Below are 17,143 nucleotides of genomic sequence, written 5' to 3'. Positions count from 1 at the left end.
TTCTGACAAACCACATTTTCGCAAGGTTACATATTCTTTTGAAATAATACTCCCTGAAGAAGCAGAAACAAGTTGAACATTTTAGTTTCATTGTAACTAGCTTTGTTTTTTTTTCTTTTGATATAAGTCTTTTAGTTTCATGGAAAATTTTACATTTCACCAAGTGTTCTTTAAATAGGAAAAGTTTTTCATAAAATGTTCTTTACATTGAGAAGCAAATTGTTATTTTTCAAGAATCAATTTTACTGAGGTTTTTTGGGGGACCCAAAAATGGTTCATTTATGGCATTGCCTTATTCTGTTTTTGCATTTTTTTTTTAATGGTATACAAAATATCCTAGAATCAATAAAAGTTTTTTGAAAAATGATAAAAATGACTACAATAGGGTTGTCACGATACTGGAATTCGATACCAATTGGTACTGAAATTTAAAAAATATCTATTTCTTGCTAACATTCAAGCGCTGTGGAGCAAGTTTTTAAACCTCGCTGATTTGCCATTATGTTCACATGCTCAACAGAAATGACTGTGATTGGCTGTGAAGGTCATCACTTCACCGAGCTTAAAACTGTTTATTGAGTGCTACCACAGATACAGGGACACTGGAGTATTTCAAAGTCACATCGATCAGCTGCTTTGTCTAAAAGCTGACATACGAGCGATCCGCGGATGAATCTCAGCTATAAAATGCTTCAGTATCCCTGTATCGGTGGTTATACTCCGTTAACAGCGGAGAGTTTGGTAAACTGATGACCTTCACAGCCAATCACAGTCATTTCTGTTGAGCTTGTGAACACAATGTCAAATCAGCCGTGTTTAAGGATGTGCTCCTCAGCACTCAATTTTAAAAATTGACGTTTTTAAAATTTTAGTATCATGACAACCCTAGACTACAACAACTGTTCAATAAAAATGTATATTTGAATTTGTCCTTAATCTGTAAGCAACATTTGAACAATATTCACTCAGCCAATGCTGCAAGATTGGGGAGGAGCTTTTTGTTAGACTGACCAATGGAAGATAAAGAGATTGTTTAGTATTAGCACCTTTTTAAAATATGATATTGTTGTTTTGCATGAGCACACTTTGCATTAAATACTTTTTCTTTTGTATAAAAGCTGGGACAATTTTTACAGTGGTTTTGCCCTGGGCACTGGTTAATTTCTTAACCTCATCTAATACCTACCGCATAAATCCTTCTAAAAAGAGAGGTTGGAGAGATGGAATGGGAGCAAGAGAGCAATTTTTAAGGCAGAAACGTTTGCCAGGTTGTTCTAAAAGGGAATGGAAGTGGCTAGAATGACTCAGGAAACTTAAAGTGAGTCAATTTATCTTTTGAAATGTTGACTGCCATGCAAATGGCCCTTTCTAATCAGGTGAAGACGTGGGCTGTAATAAAATGTTAATGGACAGTGTAGCTGCCAAGCTGATTGCATGCGATTGTCGCTAAGTGTGATATGATTTCGCTCTAATGAGAAGTGTTCAACCCACAATTAATGGATGACATGCTCTGACCGACAGTCATGAGGAACCAAAAACCTACAAGCTTACTGTCTGTCCAGAATAGTTCCATTACATGGAGATGGTCACATAGATCAGTGTATTGTATATTGACATATCATTTGTTTTATACAATATTGGAAATGTGGGAGTATATTTATTCAGAGGTGAGGCTGGGATAGTAGTGGGCGTTATGACAAAATATTACACCATCGTATGAATAATTTTATAGGACAGTGGTATTTGTCACAGTGTAGTTATTTCTTAAATCCTCAGATGTGTTGTGTTGCATCAGTTTCTGGAATTGATTGAAAGTTACTTGGAGAATATGTTTGATTTTAAAACATTTGGAACCACGATAAATAATTATTCAGGACAAATGAATGATGTCTGTATTACATTTAAAGATAAGATAAGACTAGATGAGACTAGTTGTAAACTAGCCACTATAAACTGGTCGTTGAATGTGAAAAATTGCTATTTTATTTATTTTATTCATTCATTTTCTTTTAGGCTTAGTCCCTTTATTAATCTAGGGTTGCCACAGCGGAATGAGCCACCACGTGATGTGTTCACGTGTTTAACAGAAATGACTGTGATTGGCTCTGAAGCTCATCAGTTCATTGAACTAACCACTGTTGACTGAGTTTAACCACTGATTCAGAGGCACTGGAGTGTTTTAAAGTCAAGGTTCATCAGCGGATCGCTCATATGTCAGCTTATAGACAAACCAGCTGATCAATGTGACTTTAAAAAACTCGTGTGTTTTTTAATGTTACGATTTTTCTTTAAAATCTGAAATATGCTACCACCATTGACACTAATCAATACACAAACTGGTCTGTTTAATAAAATATTAATACAAATAAAATAACAGTGACATGTTCACAGTTTCAGTGTAGGCTTTATTAGGCAAAATAATTTTCTGTTATTGACAATGCATATTGCGATCGTCAGTTTCACTTTTATTAATTTAATCAACTACTTTGACCACAATGAGCCAAGCTTTACAAACTATTCGCAGCACTGAAAGTATTCACCTCGAAAGAATAAACTCAATTGGAAGGATGAGAGAACAGAAACTTTATTACTAAAATATTGCTAAATAGTTTTAAGGAGCGGCTCAGATCGTGTCTGCGTAGCCGCTGCATGAATGAACCGCTTGATGCGGACACTTTCAAAATTTTGCAGCACAAAGGGAAGAAATGAGTCTGTTGAGAATCTGTCCAATGTACTATTGAACCTTTTCTAATTTAAAAATTCAGGTAGGCCTACTTTGTGTGTGAAGAGCAGGTAATAACCATCTCTACTCCAGTGTTACGAATGCGATCTGCTGATCTAACAGACAGCGCAACATGATTTAGAAACAGCAATAAACTCTTTGCAGGTCAAAATGAACACATTTATTGCACAACTAAGTGCATTTCTCCACTGATTACTTATATTAACAGGAACAAATAGTCTTAGAGTTTTTCATGTTGTCATGAACGCGACACGCAGTTTGAATTGTGAATGAATGAAGAATGATAGACAGGTGCAGAACCGGACATAAATTTAACCACTTGAATATTCATCTGTACTTCACATTAAACTATAGAATGGCTTCAGAACATTTGGGATATGGTTGGCCTACATGACATCGTTCTAGTGGCTTATAGTAGGCTTCCTTCATGGCTTTTGTTGGCTTATAAATTACATCGAATATAGCACACGTTGCAAGATCGGATTTGCAACCATACCAGCTGGCCGATACCCGATCCAGCAAAAATATGAGTTATTGAACCGATACCCGATCCCAGTGCATCCCAAGTTGCTTCCAGGTCAGCACTTCATTTAAATTTTTTGTCGAAACTTAAAGGTGCAGTAGGTGATTGTCTTCAGAAGCATTTTTTGTTGTGCTGGTTGAAAGTCTCTTCACAGTCTAATAGTAATGATTACAGTAAATGATCTAAATGTATTTATATGTATTTTTATATTTTGAGGAAGGCATAAAACAAAAAAATGTTCATCCAATTAAATAGAGTCGGACCGTCATCTCTCATAATTCCGATTAGCAGGTCAGACTGTCTGTCAGCAAATGCAGATTTGAACAACTGCGCAGCTGTTTGTACGCAGCTCTGCCGACCGCTGTTGTTGCTGCGCGTTCACAAAAAAGGGCGCGCGCCCGCGAGATCGGTAAAAACCTGCTGAATCAAAACTTTTTAAAAACCTGAATCAATATTGGAGTTACCTTTGCACGCTGGGGAAAGGATGAAACAATGGCTGAAGGATTTCTCTTAGAAAGGTAATGTTTTGTTTTAAAACTATTTTAGCTTCATGCAACTGATGTGATGTTGTTGTTACAAGCGGGTTATATCTTCACAGAAGTGTTGTTCAGCCACTAAAATCTTCTGATAAAAGATTGATAAGACTTTTACAGCATCTATAGTGTAGATTTTAATTAGTTTAACAACAAAACACAAGTAAATAGCACTATTCCGCCTAGTCTCTCCCTATATTGTTTACCATGCAACTCTAAATATTCACTCTGAAATAGCATGTCAGTTTGGCTTGCACCCCCACGGACAAGCACTAGTCGCTTTTAACACATGAGAGAGGGTTCTTTTGCTGTTTTAGCAAAATTAGGGCGAGGCGTGGCTCTAGACGGCAGGGGAGGGACTGTGCTTCAGAGATGTATGCTAAGCTGTTAGCATTGTGAAAGATCACCTACTGCACCTTTAAATAAATGTAATCAGTCTTACATTAAAACCATTTCTATGAAATAAAATAAATCAAAGCATTTATTATAAATGTATTACTAATTTTGTTTTTAACTGTTTCCAGAACGTGTTGCTTTCAACATCAATGATAATAATGTTTTTTTTTTTTCTGCCCACAAAATCAGCTTATTAAAATGATTTTTAAAGCTTCACATGACACTGAAGACTGCCATAATGAAACTGTAAGCTTTGTTAAACAGAATGAAAATGCATTTATTTATATTATATATTGGGGGTTTTTTGTAATTATTTTTCCAAATTTTACTGTTGTTTACCTATTTGTTTTCAATCTCACACTGATATACTCGTATAATCTTGCCTCTTTATAACCGTATATATTGTTTTTCAATATGCTGACGGTTGCGCTCCCAGTTTCTTGCCTGCATTTCATGTCATCCAGATAAAAGTGCAGCTCGTGAGTTGGCGCTCTGGGTGGCATTGAGTCATTGATCTTTTCTTACAGCGTGGTTGAGTTAAGCCAGGGTCCTGGGAGATCCACACAGGCCCTGGCATGATCTCTGCTACCCACACACTCACTCAGACGCAATGGAAATGCTAAATTAGTCAGCTTGCTAGTTCTGCAGAGACCCAGCATAGAACGACTTGTGGCACTTTTTAAGCTGCTTGAAACAAACCGGGGATAACAGAAATGACAGGGAATATGCAAATCTGTGTTGTAATGTTGAATCTGTTGGGTGATCCGGTTGCCTGTAGCTTTAGGGATTGTAAAGTAAAGAGTGCTGTTGCACAAAAACCCACATACTAATGTTTAAGCTTTATTTCTCTGTCTCAAGTGTTTGTCAAGTAATCCTCACACATACTCCTCTGACACTCCAGCCTCCTGTGGATAAATATTTGCCTGCTGTTCTTTTGTATTTACTTGTAATCGACCCTTACTTTTTTACTGTGTGCGTGTGTGTAGCACTGAAGTATGTCATGTGAGCCAACTGGCAACTGTGCTTGTCTTTTTTTTCTTTTTTAATATACAGTTGAAGTCATAATTATTTGCGCCCGTTTATTCTTTTCTCCAATTTCTGTTTAACGGAGATAAAAAAAAATTCAGCACATTTCTAAACATAATAGTTTTAATAGCTCATTTCTAATAACTGATTTATTTTATCTTTGCCATAAGGACAGTAAATAATATTTGACTAGATATTTTTAAGTCACTTCCATACAACTTAAAGTGACATTTAAAGGCTTAATTAGGTAGGCAGGTTAAGGAAATAGGCAAGTTATTCTATAATGATGGTTTGTTCTGTAGACTATCGAAAATATATATATATATATAAATATATATATATATATATATATATATATATATATATATATATATATATATATATATAGCTTAAAGGGGCTAATAATTTTGACCTTAACATGTTTTTAAAAAAGTAAAAACTGCTTTTATTCTTGCTGAAATAAAACAAATAAGATTTTCTCCAGAAGAAAAAATGTTATCAGACATACTGTGAAAATTTCCTTTCTTTGTTAAATATCTGTACCTTTTGTCCCCAAACTAATATACATGTATACAGTTTTATTAATAATGATAATGATGATAGTAATAATATATATACTAGTATTAATAATAGCAATAATAAAAATTAAGAGCATTAAAATAAAGATAAAATGTATATATTTAATCAGTGTGTGTGTATGTATACAGTATATGTATGTACAGGTGAAGTCAGAATTATTTGCCCCCTTTACATTTTTTTCCCTTTTTTATTCCTTTTTTAAATATTTTTTAACAGAGCAAGGACATTTTCACAGTATGTATACAGACAATATTTCACAGATAATATATTTGCTTCTGGAGAAAGTCTTATTTGTTTTATTTCGGCTAGAATGAAAGCAGTTGTAATTTTTTTTAAAAACTATAATATTTTTAGCCCCTTTAAGCTATATATGTTTTTCAGATAGTGTACAGAACAAACCATCATTATAAAATAACTTGCCTAATTACCCTAACCTGCCTAGGTAACCTCATTAACCTAGTTAGGCCTTTAAATGTCACTTTAATTTGTATAGAAGTGTCTTGAAAAATATCTAGTAAAATATTATGTACTGTCATCATAGCAAAGATAAAATAAATCAGTTATTAGAGATGAGTTATTAAAACTATTATGTGTAGAAATGTGCTGAAAAAATCTTCTTTCAGTTAAACTGAAATTGGGGAACAAATATACAGGGGTGCTAATAATTCAGGAGAGCTAATAATTCTGACTTCAACTGTATTTTCCCACTATCATTCTTATTTCTCTCTTTTTTGTTGTATTTTTCTTTTCATTGGTGATCTTTGTTGTTTGGATCGTTTTTTTTTCTAGCCGTCATGTTTCTGTGCGCACTGTTCTAAAGCATGCATTGTCATTGAGTTGCTTCTCTGTCTGAACCACTAACCTAAAACACACATTTCCCTCTTTCTCTTCATTGTATCCTGTGAAGTCGTCCTCTGCCTGTCCTTTAATCACTCTATCTGAGTCCTTCACAGTTCACACAGCACAAAGCTCAAGATCTGTCCTGCCTCTAGAGACTGAGAACCGGCTGAGCTGCCAGAACACGGAGACCCATTTCTGACACGGTGTTCTAGTCACAATTTAGATAAGAAGCTTTTTTAAAGAAAAGTAGTTCTGTTTCTAAATTTGAGAACTTTTAATTCCAGTTAACTTCAATACAAAGAAATAAATGCAACAGCAAAAATTGTAATTTACTGTAATTAAAAAAAAGAAAGAAAAAAAGAGTCTCAAATCTTGCTTGAATGTGTGAAATTGGAAGTTGTTGACAGATATTTAAAATTATTATTCTTTTTAAAATAAACAATGCAGTTTAATTGGTAAAACCTTAAAGTCTGCTTTAATTTGCTAAATTTTGAAAGAGTAACACAATTAAAAATATCTATGTATGGAAACCAGTATAAAGGCTGATTTATACTTCTGCTTCAAGCACACGCATATGGCCTGGCACAGCCTTTGTGCAGTTGCACCACAAAGTGAAGCAACCATGGCTGATGCCTCTGAATAAGCAAGTTTTAGCTACTTGTAGATTGAGGTATTTAGAAAAAGGTGTTTAAAAAAACAAAACACCCACAAAGAAACTTGACATAGAGGAACATAAACGCCTACTGCCAGCTAGCGTTTCGCAAGTGTTATTGCAGAGCAACACAAACAGCACGCTGAAGTATAAATGCACAACAACTCACAAAGCAGGTGCCGTGGTTCAAGTATAAACCAGCATTAGAACCACTGGAAGTTTTCAATTTTTTTGGGTTGGTTAGATATGTGTTTGTTTGTAGGTACAAAATTTCTTTCACATTTAAAAAAATATATACATTGTGAATTAGAACATATCTGCTCTGTTAGCTGTATTTCATTCTATTTTAAAATGTAGTTTATTTCTATGATTTTCTGCAGCATCATCATCATTGTATTAAAAAATACATCTTTCAAAATTAATTTTATAATCATCAAGAAACATCAGTGTTGTGACCAGTTGTGGTTTTTAGTAACAAGGATACATTTTTGGGACGCTTTAATGCACTGTAAACTTAAAACCGTCTGAGGAAACCGATTGCAACAAACCATTTAAGTTCAAAAACTAATTGAACACAGTAAAACCAAATAAATGAGGAGAACTTAAACCAACTGAGTACTGTAAAACTCAACAAGTTAGGGCAACTCAAACCGTTTGAGGAAACCGATTGTAACAAACCATTTGAGTTAAAAACTCAATTCCTTGTTACTTACAAAGTTACTTATTCCCTTTATGTTGAAGTAATGAGGTATTTAATTTACCCCTTCAACGCTGAGTTTAAAACTCTTTTCAAATGAGTAGAATTATCTTTTAGTAGATTAAGTTAATTGCACTCATTTTGATAAAGTTGACTGTTGGGTTTTACAGTGTAAATCTAAAGTTCAAAAGAACAGCATTTTTTTTAAATGGAAATCTTTTCTAACATTATAAATATCTTTACATCAACCATTGTTGAAATTTCATTTGTCAATGCTAAAAAAGTATTAATATATTTTAAAAAAAAATCTTCAACCCATACTTTTCAGTGGCAGTGTAAAATTAAACTGTTTAATAAATTATTTACATCTGCTTTTAACAACTTTATGGACCACACGTCATTTCCCAGAATGCCAGTATCTAAATTTTTAATCCTGAATTTTGCTGAGGTCAGCTGGCAGTGAAACTCATCCATCAATGGATGCAGGAAGAATACTGCATTCTGTACTCTGATTACCTTGTATTACCGCAGGGCTTAAGGGCATTGAATACTTAATAGCAGCGAGTCTTGGGCTGATTGATAAGCTGAAATCGCTATCGATCCCTTTGAGCAGAGTGCTTTTAATGGCTTTATTTGTGTAATGTGATGGTGGGGGTTAAAGTAAAGCTCCAAAATCCTTCCTGTTGAACTGGGAAGGTCTTCCTGTATCTTTTTGTGCTGTATATATGGCAACTTTTCTCATGTTTTGAGCATGAGTTTAATTTTTCATACTTTGGACAATATTTGTTAATTATACATACAATTTAAAAATATTGTGTGCAGTTTAGATGTATTTTATTTAATTTTAGCCTCTAAAAATTTTTTAAGTGTAAATGTGGATTGCTGTAGCAAAGTAATGCTTTACTTAGTCTTGATACAAAGTAATAAATAGATGTTGCTCATTAATATTTATCAAAAATCACTCACCAGACACTGAAGCTACATTTTATGCTTTCAAATGATATATATAGTTTGTCATGATTTTTATGTTTGCCTCCCCCATCTATTTCCATCTGTACAACTTCTCTGGCGTTTTCAGTTTACTCCGTTAGCTCAATTTGTACATTGTTGGACCGGATGTCCACACTCGGTTCTGTAGGGCCAGTGTCCTGGAGAGTTTAGCTCCAACCCTAATCAAACACACCTGACCCAGCTAATCAAGCTCTTACTAGACACAATAGAACAGGGGTGAGCAAACTCGGTCCTGAAGGGCCAGTATCCTTCACAGTTTAGCTCCAACTCCAATCAAGCACGCCTGCTTACAGATTTCTAGTGATCTCGAAGACACTGATTAGCATGTTCAGGTGTGTTTGATTAGTGTTGGAGCAAAAGTCAGCAGGACACCGGCCCTCCAGGACCGAGTTTGCCCACCCCTGTACTAGAAACTTCCTGGCAGGTGTTTTAAAGTAGGCATGTGACGGTATAAGATTCTGACGGTATGATAACCTTGGATATAAATATCACGGTTTCATGATATCAGGGTATGGAGATCACTGCTCTAAAATATATATTTTTTAATGTCTGGGTAAAAAACTAAAACTTTTCCCCCTTTGTACACAATATAATTTAATTTGGGAAACATTGAAATTATTTTAGAATAATAAACATCTCAGGCTAAATATTTCGAATGAATCACTGACTCCTGCTGTCTGCATTTGTTTCAAAAACACAGATTTCTTTACAATTTAAACTGGCATCTTTGGAGATCTTTTCTGTCAGAGATACTGTTGTCCTAAAACAAACAAACAAACAAACAAACAAAAAAATAAATAGAAAATCTTACTCATACCTTAGGAACGGTAATACAAAAAATGTTGACGCTTTTAAAACCTTGACCTCTCCAAACCGCGGTATACCTTAAACTCTGTTATTGTCCTATGCCTATTTTAAAGTAAGTTAGAGCTAAACTAAAAATTCTGTAAAAAGCCAGATTATTTTGATGGACACCATGAGGCACTGTAAAAGGCAATTACTTTAAAAAAGAAAAAGAAAAAAAAAGATTAAAAAACAGGGAGTAAACCCATTATCTTAAAAGTAAAAATTAAATGTTAAATATTTTTGTTGTAACTTACAATTATTTTCACTTAATTTGTATAATGCATGTAGGTTGCATGTTGTATGCATGTAGTTCATTTATTTCGTCATTTTAAGGTAATGTTTACTACAAATTTTTAAAGTCAAGTCAACTAATCGCTTTTTACAATGCACTGCATTTCAGCAAGTTAAACATGCAATGTGATATTGAAAGTAGTTACAGATTAAAAGTAATAATTCTTTGCTAAATAATATTATATGGTTGTAAGCTCTTATTTTTGAACATAAGCGGCTGAAATGTGTCGTATAGGAATACTATTTTTCCTATGCAATGTAATAACTATTTTTAAAGGGAAAGTGCAACCAAAAATGGAAATTTATTCACCATTTACTCAAACATTTGTTTCAAACATGAAGAAGATTTTTTTTTTTCTGTTAAGAAAATATTGGTAACTCCTGTCATTGACTTCCATTGTAGTCAGAATACGCTGATCAGTGACAACCAATTTCCAACATTCTTCTAAATGTATTCTTTACCATCAGCAAGCATCTCTAATGCATCTCTAAATCTGAATAAATGATGACTGATTTTAGTTTTGCTCTTTCTTTTACTTTCCATTTATGAATACAGAATAGATCCTAATTGATAAAATATATACCTCAAATACAATCTGAGTCACTTTGGACAAGCTGCATAGATGTGAATGTAATGGAAATAAGAATATTTGAACCCAGATGTTGTACAGGTAATTCATCAATAAGAAAGTGTTATTTAAAACCAAGTGTTTGTGTAGCTGTTACGGCTTCCTCGCACTGTTGTTGAGGGCTTTCAGAGGAGGAACGCTGCCTTTGGCTGGTCTGATGAGATGTATCTGTGTCTGGACATCTCAGCTTCTGTCTTCAGAGGAATGTCAGAGGAGCGAAACGGAGCCAGTTGTTTCTTGTCGAGTGTCATTTATGGTTTCAGTGTTGGTCATTTACATGCATTCCTTACATTGTCTTGCTAATCTGTGCCTGCATCTGGAAGTGCCAGGAGCTAAAGTGGTTGTGAAAGTCTGCATGTTTGCAATATTAGGTGGGTTGTTTTACCTGTGCTATTGTGTTTGTGTCTGTTTTTTTTTCCTGTTCTTTCGAGGAGTATTAAAGCATCTCTGCAGTGGATGACCCTGCAGGATTGTGGGTTTGAAGTGTTTGAAGGCGAACTTATCATCTCACCCAAGTGTGAGAACAAGCTGGCCATAATACAATATTAGCATTTTTTATTTTTGTTATTAAAAAAGCCATGTAATGTCTTAAATATACTGTTATATTGGAATTTATTTATTTTTAAATTTTGTAATTTAGCTATTTTTATTTCTTTTGTCATTTTTGGGTTTTTTTTGTCTTAATTTTATTTAATTAATTTCATACATTTTTAAAATTAATTCAATGTATTTATTTATTTACCTTATTGTTTATTAGAGTTTTTATTTTATTCAATTTTTATTTGTATTTATTTATTTTTTAAAATATTTTATTGAAATAGTTTTCATTAATTATTTAAACTAAAATTTTAAAAAGAATAAAATATATTTCTAAACTTTTTACTCATTTGTTTCCTTCATTTGCAGTTGACCTTGTTGCACAGTTATATAACATTATGATAATATCTTAGTCATCTGTATGTGCAGGCAATTTTTTTTTCTAATAAATAACTACATAAATTATGATTAAACATCAATTTGTAGCATCAAAATATTAATCATAAAATAATATAAATTAACACTTCATTCTCCGTCATGTGTCACGCATATATTTTTATCGGCCCTGAGACAGATTACTAATATCAGAGCGGAATTATTCAGAATCAATTTGGCGAGAGTCACGAGAAAAGCAAAGAAGTTCATCTTTAACAACAAGATAAGGTTTGCTCTCATTCCCATGTTTCTCCGTCACACCTGATAGAACGCAGTGTGTGTTTGCATTCAGACTGGTCTATTAGCGGCGATCTTATCTCATATGTAGTTATTTGTCAGACGAAAGTGTATGTGAAGTATGACAGGCGAGCTCTCAGCGGGGGGATAGTGTTCATGGACTCTTTGAAATTTGTTTTGAAATGAACATTGTGCCTTGAGATATGAAAAACTGTGAAATGTGCTACAGATCTTTTGGATTAAGTAAAAGAAAACTGACAGCTTGCTTATACACAGTACAAAAATGTGCTTTTTAGAAGAGGCTCTTGAGGAACCATCATCACACTTTACTCCTAAGGCTAAAAAGGATGGCAATTTTTTAAATAAATATGTAAATCTTTTTTTTTTTTTTTTTTTTTAGAAGTGTTTAACTTGTTTATGTAAAAAAAAATATCACCTGTGTTTTTTAATTTTCTAAAAATGTCTTTTTCTAGTGTTAAATGAACACTTTGAAATCGGCTCACCTGACTCCACTAGAGTTAAACCGTTGAAAAAAAAGTAGTGATTCATCCAATCTCAGGAGCTGCGTTCCAACTGGCACACTATGCACTTCTGCACTATTTACTTATGCACTTACATACTAAACAGCATAATATATGTATGTAGTGTCGTCCTAAATGGAATACTAATGTTTTTTAACGAAGTGAAAATTCAAACCATTTCGCAATAAATAACCAAATAAGTATAACTGAGTATAACTGAATCGAGAGCTAGTTTAATCACTCTTAGGAGAATTTTCCTTTCACAATCCAAAATAAAGTAATCCAACATAAGTGACCGAAAGCTCCATCCCTTTCGCTGCGGCAGCAAAGCTGCGGCTGTTGTATGCGTGAGTGTCCAACATTCGACATTTCATATTACTGGTTGAATAAGTGCATCACCTGGGTATATAAAGTGCACTTCCTCATTTTAGTGTGAATGCACTACTTGCTGCGTTCACACCAAATGTGGATGAAGCATCAGTTGTGAGTGATTTGCATGTTAAGTCCATGTAAAGATGCAAATAGACGTCCTGTGGCACGATTCATGCAAATGAGGTGGCACGAATGATGCGATTCATTCGAAATTGAGCATTTTGTGCGTTTGATGTGAACCGCATGAGTTGGAAAATCTAAAATTCAGTGGACATTCGTTGTTAACCAATGATGAGCTTGCTCTCCTATGGGTGTGATTTTTAAAAAGTAGTGCCTGTTGTAGATGTCCCGAGGGGAAATCCTCTTGCCAACACCGACAACAGCTCATCAAACTGGGCTTAGCTCAGTCTGAAGCACCGCTGAAAGCCTCCATCATCCAGGTATACAGGTATGCACTTAGACATAGCGCCAAACGAATCTGCGCTTTTTTCAGCCTTCTTAAAGCACATAAAGCACAGCTATTCTCTCAATAAAATTCATGTTAGCCATTTAGCAACGAAGCTAGAGTCACCGGGCAGAGAGAAGCCCTGGCTGTGACGTGAATCCATACCTATTGTGAAGTCAATTTAACATGCGAATGAAGCGAACTTAGTAAACACTTGAAGCGAGTGAACTCAAAAGGTTACTCATTTATTTACAGGCATGCCACGTAGGTGTAAACATAGCATTACACTATTTATACTACAAAATGGAGTAGAACAGTGCGTAAGTATAGGATTTGGGACACACCTAGGGTCTGGCTGTAGTACTTTTAGCTTAGCTTAGCACAAATATTATTCAATTGGATTAAACCATTAGCATCTTGTTCAAAACTTTCAAGTGGATATGATGCTGTATAGGACACAACTTATTCACTCATGGACATTTACTAAAAGGAGTTCCCCAAAATGTCCATATTGCAACAGAAACCAAAATGTTAGACATAATTTTGGACTGCCCTATATTTATGTTATCAGACAGCGATTTTTATCTGGAGAAACTTTTAAAGGAAATATTGTTCAATGTGAATCCTTCAAAAATGGTAGAATTTTGATCAAAAGTAAACTTTAAGTCCTGTTTTATATTTTTATAGTATGTATCATTTACTGTTGTTGATTTAAATCTTTATTGTTGTAATTTGATGATTGTTAGTGAGGTTTATAAAATGTTGTACATTTACGAGGTTTAGCCATGAATTAGCTAGAGAAACTGATGTTGTATGGCAAAAAAAAAAGTTTAGAGTTTTTTATAATTTTCTTTTGTGTCCTAAGACCAACGGAAAATAAAAAGTTGCAATTTTCTAGGTTGATACAACTATAAGCTATACTATTTAACTAACTCTACGTCATTCTTTCATTATAATCAACAAGGTAGAGTATAGTTCCTAGCCATATTCATTCAAAAATAAAAATAAAAACTCATCAGTTTATCTCTATAGGGGACTTGTAAAATGAAAAGTCTTTAATTTGAAAAGACTTTAATAACTTTAAAGTATAGGTCTCAAACTCAATTCCTGGAGGGCCACAGCTCTGCACAGCTTTGCTCCAACCCTATTCAAACACGCTTGATCCAACTAATCAAGATGTTCAAGACTACTAGATACTTTAAGATCAGCTGTGCTTGATTAGGGTTAGAGCAAAACTGTGCAGAGTAGCGGCCCTCCAGGAATTGAGTTTGAGACCTATGCTTTAAATGCATACCTTTTGCAGTTTATTCTGAGATCACCAAAAACAAAGTGAATAAGTAGTAATATAAGAAATTCTACCAGTTTGCATGATGCTTTTTATATCTATGGCAAAACGCAAAGTGTTGAGTGTGAAGTCTTCTCTGTTTTCCTAAATTGCCTGAAAGCTTCTTGTCAAATCTGAATCTTTCAGTAGTGAACAATGAGCGTTTTCCTCTAGTGTTTATGTTATATAATCCCTCCAATTTAATGAACACCCCTTACAGCATCACATGTTCGATGGTGTGGAGCGTTTGCCTTGCTTTTGTTGCGGCGCCTCATTAAACACGGAGTGAGCTTTTTCCTCTGCGCTTCTTCTGCACAGTCATGATTCTTCAAATATGGCTCTGCTGCTTTACTGTCAACAGCTGTTCACTGCTTCCTGATGGAACATTCAATTTGCTGAAAACCAGAAAGCCCATATGCTACAGTCCAGCGGTCCCCTGTTTGGATTTATACAAAAGGCTTCAGTTTTGTCCCTCTATAGGAAAGCTTGGCTGCAGGTATGAATGGCTGTAGGAGGGGAAGACGGTGGACCAAACAGTTTTGTGTGCATGTTCTGGCCTTTGTTTGTGCTTTAGGTCACTCCCAGAGGGCCTCATCTCTCCAAATATATCTGTGCTCGTGTCTGAGGGGACGCGCACCTTCTCCCTGGGCTATTCTTAGGCCCTGTTCCTCGCTTGCTCTCTGTCAGGTCCTGTGGCAGGTTCATCCCATAGTGGAAATGTCACACACTGCTGCAGTGAAAACAAGCTTCAGAAATTCTTATGCAGTTAAAAACGTACAGTTTTTGATCGTAAACGTGGTTGTATTTGTATTCTAAACCATAAAATGCATTGTTTTAATTAAGTAGTTAATTAAAACATCAGAAGGTGATTAAACATTTTATGCTAATGCAAAATAAAGTTGCCGTACACTAGGGCTGGCCGATAAGCGTTATTATATCAAATCGCGATAAAATTGATGTCAATAACAATGATAAGCTCTGGACTATTTTGCTTTATATTGATCTAAAAGCCAATCACACAGCAGACATGTGCAAAAATGGGAATCTAGAAGTGTGTTGATATTTTCAAATTTTCGGCTATGGAGAACTTATCGGCCGAATATGTTATGGCGTTTAATGGACCCTCTAATTTTGTGGCTTCAGTCATTATTGGGGTACTCTTTTAAATTTGGAAGCATTTACAACTGATATCGAAATATATTTTATTATTGTTCAATATCTGCTCGTGGTATATCCCAGTTCGTGATGTGTTGGTGATGTATGAAATACTGTTTCCAGGTCCAAGCCGCTACTCATTTGAACTGAGAAAATATTAGTATTATTAATCATTAATAATGTTATTATTATGGCAAATTTTTAATCCCATCACACATTAAAGTGGATTTTATATAAAATCATTGTGTACACATCAGTCTCTGGACTTCACAAATCACAAATACCAACATTTTAAGGAAAATGAATCGCATATGTATGTAAACTCTCCTCACATTGGTCAGAGTTTGGTTTATTTACCGGGATTTCATACATAGTTTTTTCATTTATGAAGATGACAACTGAGACCATATAAGTGAAATGTGCACATTAATTTTGAATAGTGATTTTGAAAGTCACCAAATAGAAATCTGAGGTAAGAACTTCAATTGATAAGGGTTGTAAAATATGTATTGATTCTATATCAGAAGTAGAGTTAACTAAAGTTTATGATATTATATATATTTTTTTAATAGTTAATTTTTAAGACACTTTTGTATTCATCGTAAAACAGACTTTTACTGTTGGAATATCTCGCACTACTCATTATTCTCTCTTCTTATAGCCATATATATGCCTATTACATATCTATAATACACTGTAATATAGCCTGGTTTGTTGGATTGGATTGCTTTCTCACTACAATGAACCACTTCAGAGTCAGAGTCAGTTCATTTTAACTGAGCCGAGAACAATTTGTTTAGGCGATCTTGAACCGATTGCTTTGGCGCAGAGCACGATTGCGGGTTTCACATATGCCCAAACGAACCAAGCTAAGGGGGCAAACTCGCTATGTTCCAAAACAATTGTCTATATGTGAAAGCACCCTTAATGTCAAAATACAGTCAAGTATCAATGTGTAAGGTGAGCATTAGCTTCAAATATATTATTCATATCTTTCACCTCCTACTGGACGGATCGGGATCAACAGGGGACAAGCTAGGGTCCTAGAAATACAGTCCTAGAAACACATTCAAGCCTCTGAAGTTGTACAGGAACATACAAAATATATTATTTATATCTTTCACAACCTACTAGATGGATCAGGAACAACAGGGTTAAATCTAGAGTCCTAAAAATGCGTTTAAGCCTCTACAAATATACAGGAACAAATTGTTTCAGACTGTGCTTCCCTGACAACTTGTACATGACAATCATAACTTTGCTCAATTGTGTTTGCAATTTCCGTTTAACTAATTGTCCAGCCCTAAACCACACTAACAGAGTATTTGCACCAATTCAGTCAAGTCTAATC

General features: G+C 34.5%; 1 protein-coding gene and 1 long non-coding RNA gene across 26 annotated transcripts in view; both read left to right on the top strand.

Moving 5' to 3' along the window:
* Window positions 1–17,143, top strand: part of camk2g1 (calcium/calmodulin-dependent protein kinase (CaM kinase) II gamma 1) — a 155,891-nt gene that overhangs the window by 22,890 nt on the left and 115,858 nt on the right.
* LOC141376850 (uncharacterized) lies at window positions 7,272–10,051 on the top strand. Of its 2 annotated transcripts, none has more exons than XR_015504464.1 (2): window positions 7,272–8,508; window positions 9,384–10,051. It is a non-coding gene; the product is annotated as an uncharacterized LOC141376850 (long non-coding RNA). The 2 variants fall into 2 exon arrangements; XR_015504463.1 differs by having other exon boundaries at window positions 7,272–9,216.

This window comes from Danio rerio, chromosome 12 (assembly GCF_052040795.2).
Source record: "Danio rerio strain M-AB ecotype USA chromosome 12, GRCz13ab, whole genome shotgun sequence".
NCBI classification, from domain to species: Eukaryota; Metazoa; Chordata; class Actinopteri; order Cypriniformes; family Danionidae; genus Danio; species Danio rerio.
The sequence above is the reverse complement of the archived record's forward strand: the minus strand, read 5'-3'. Positions and strand labels throughout refer to the sequence as shown.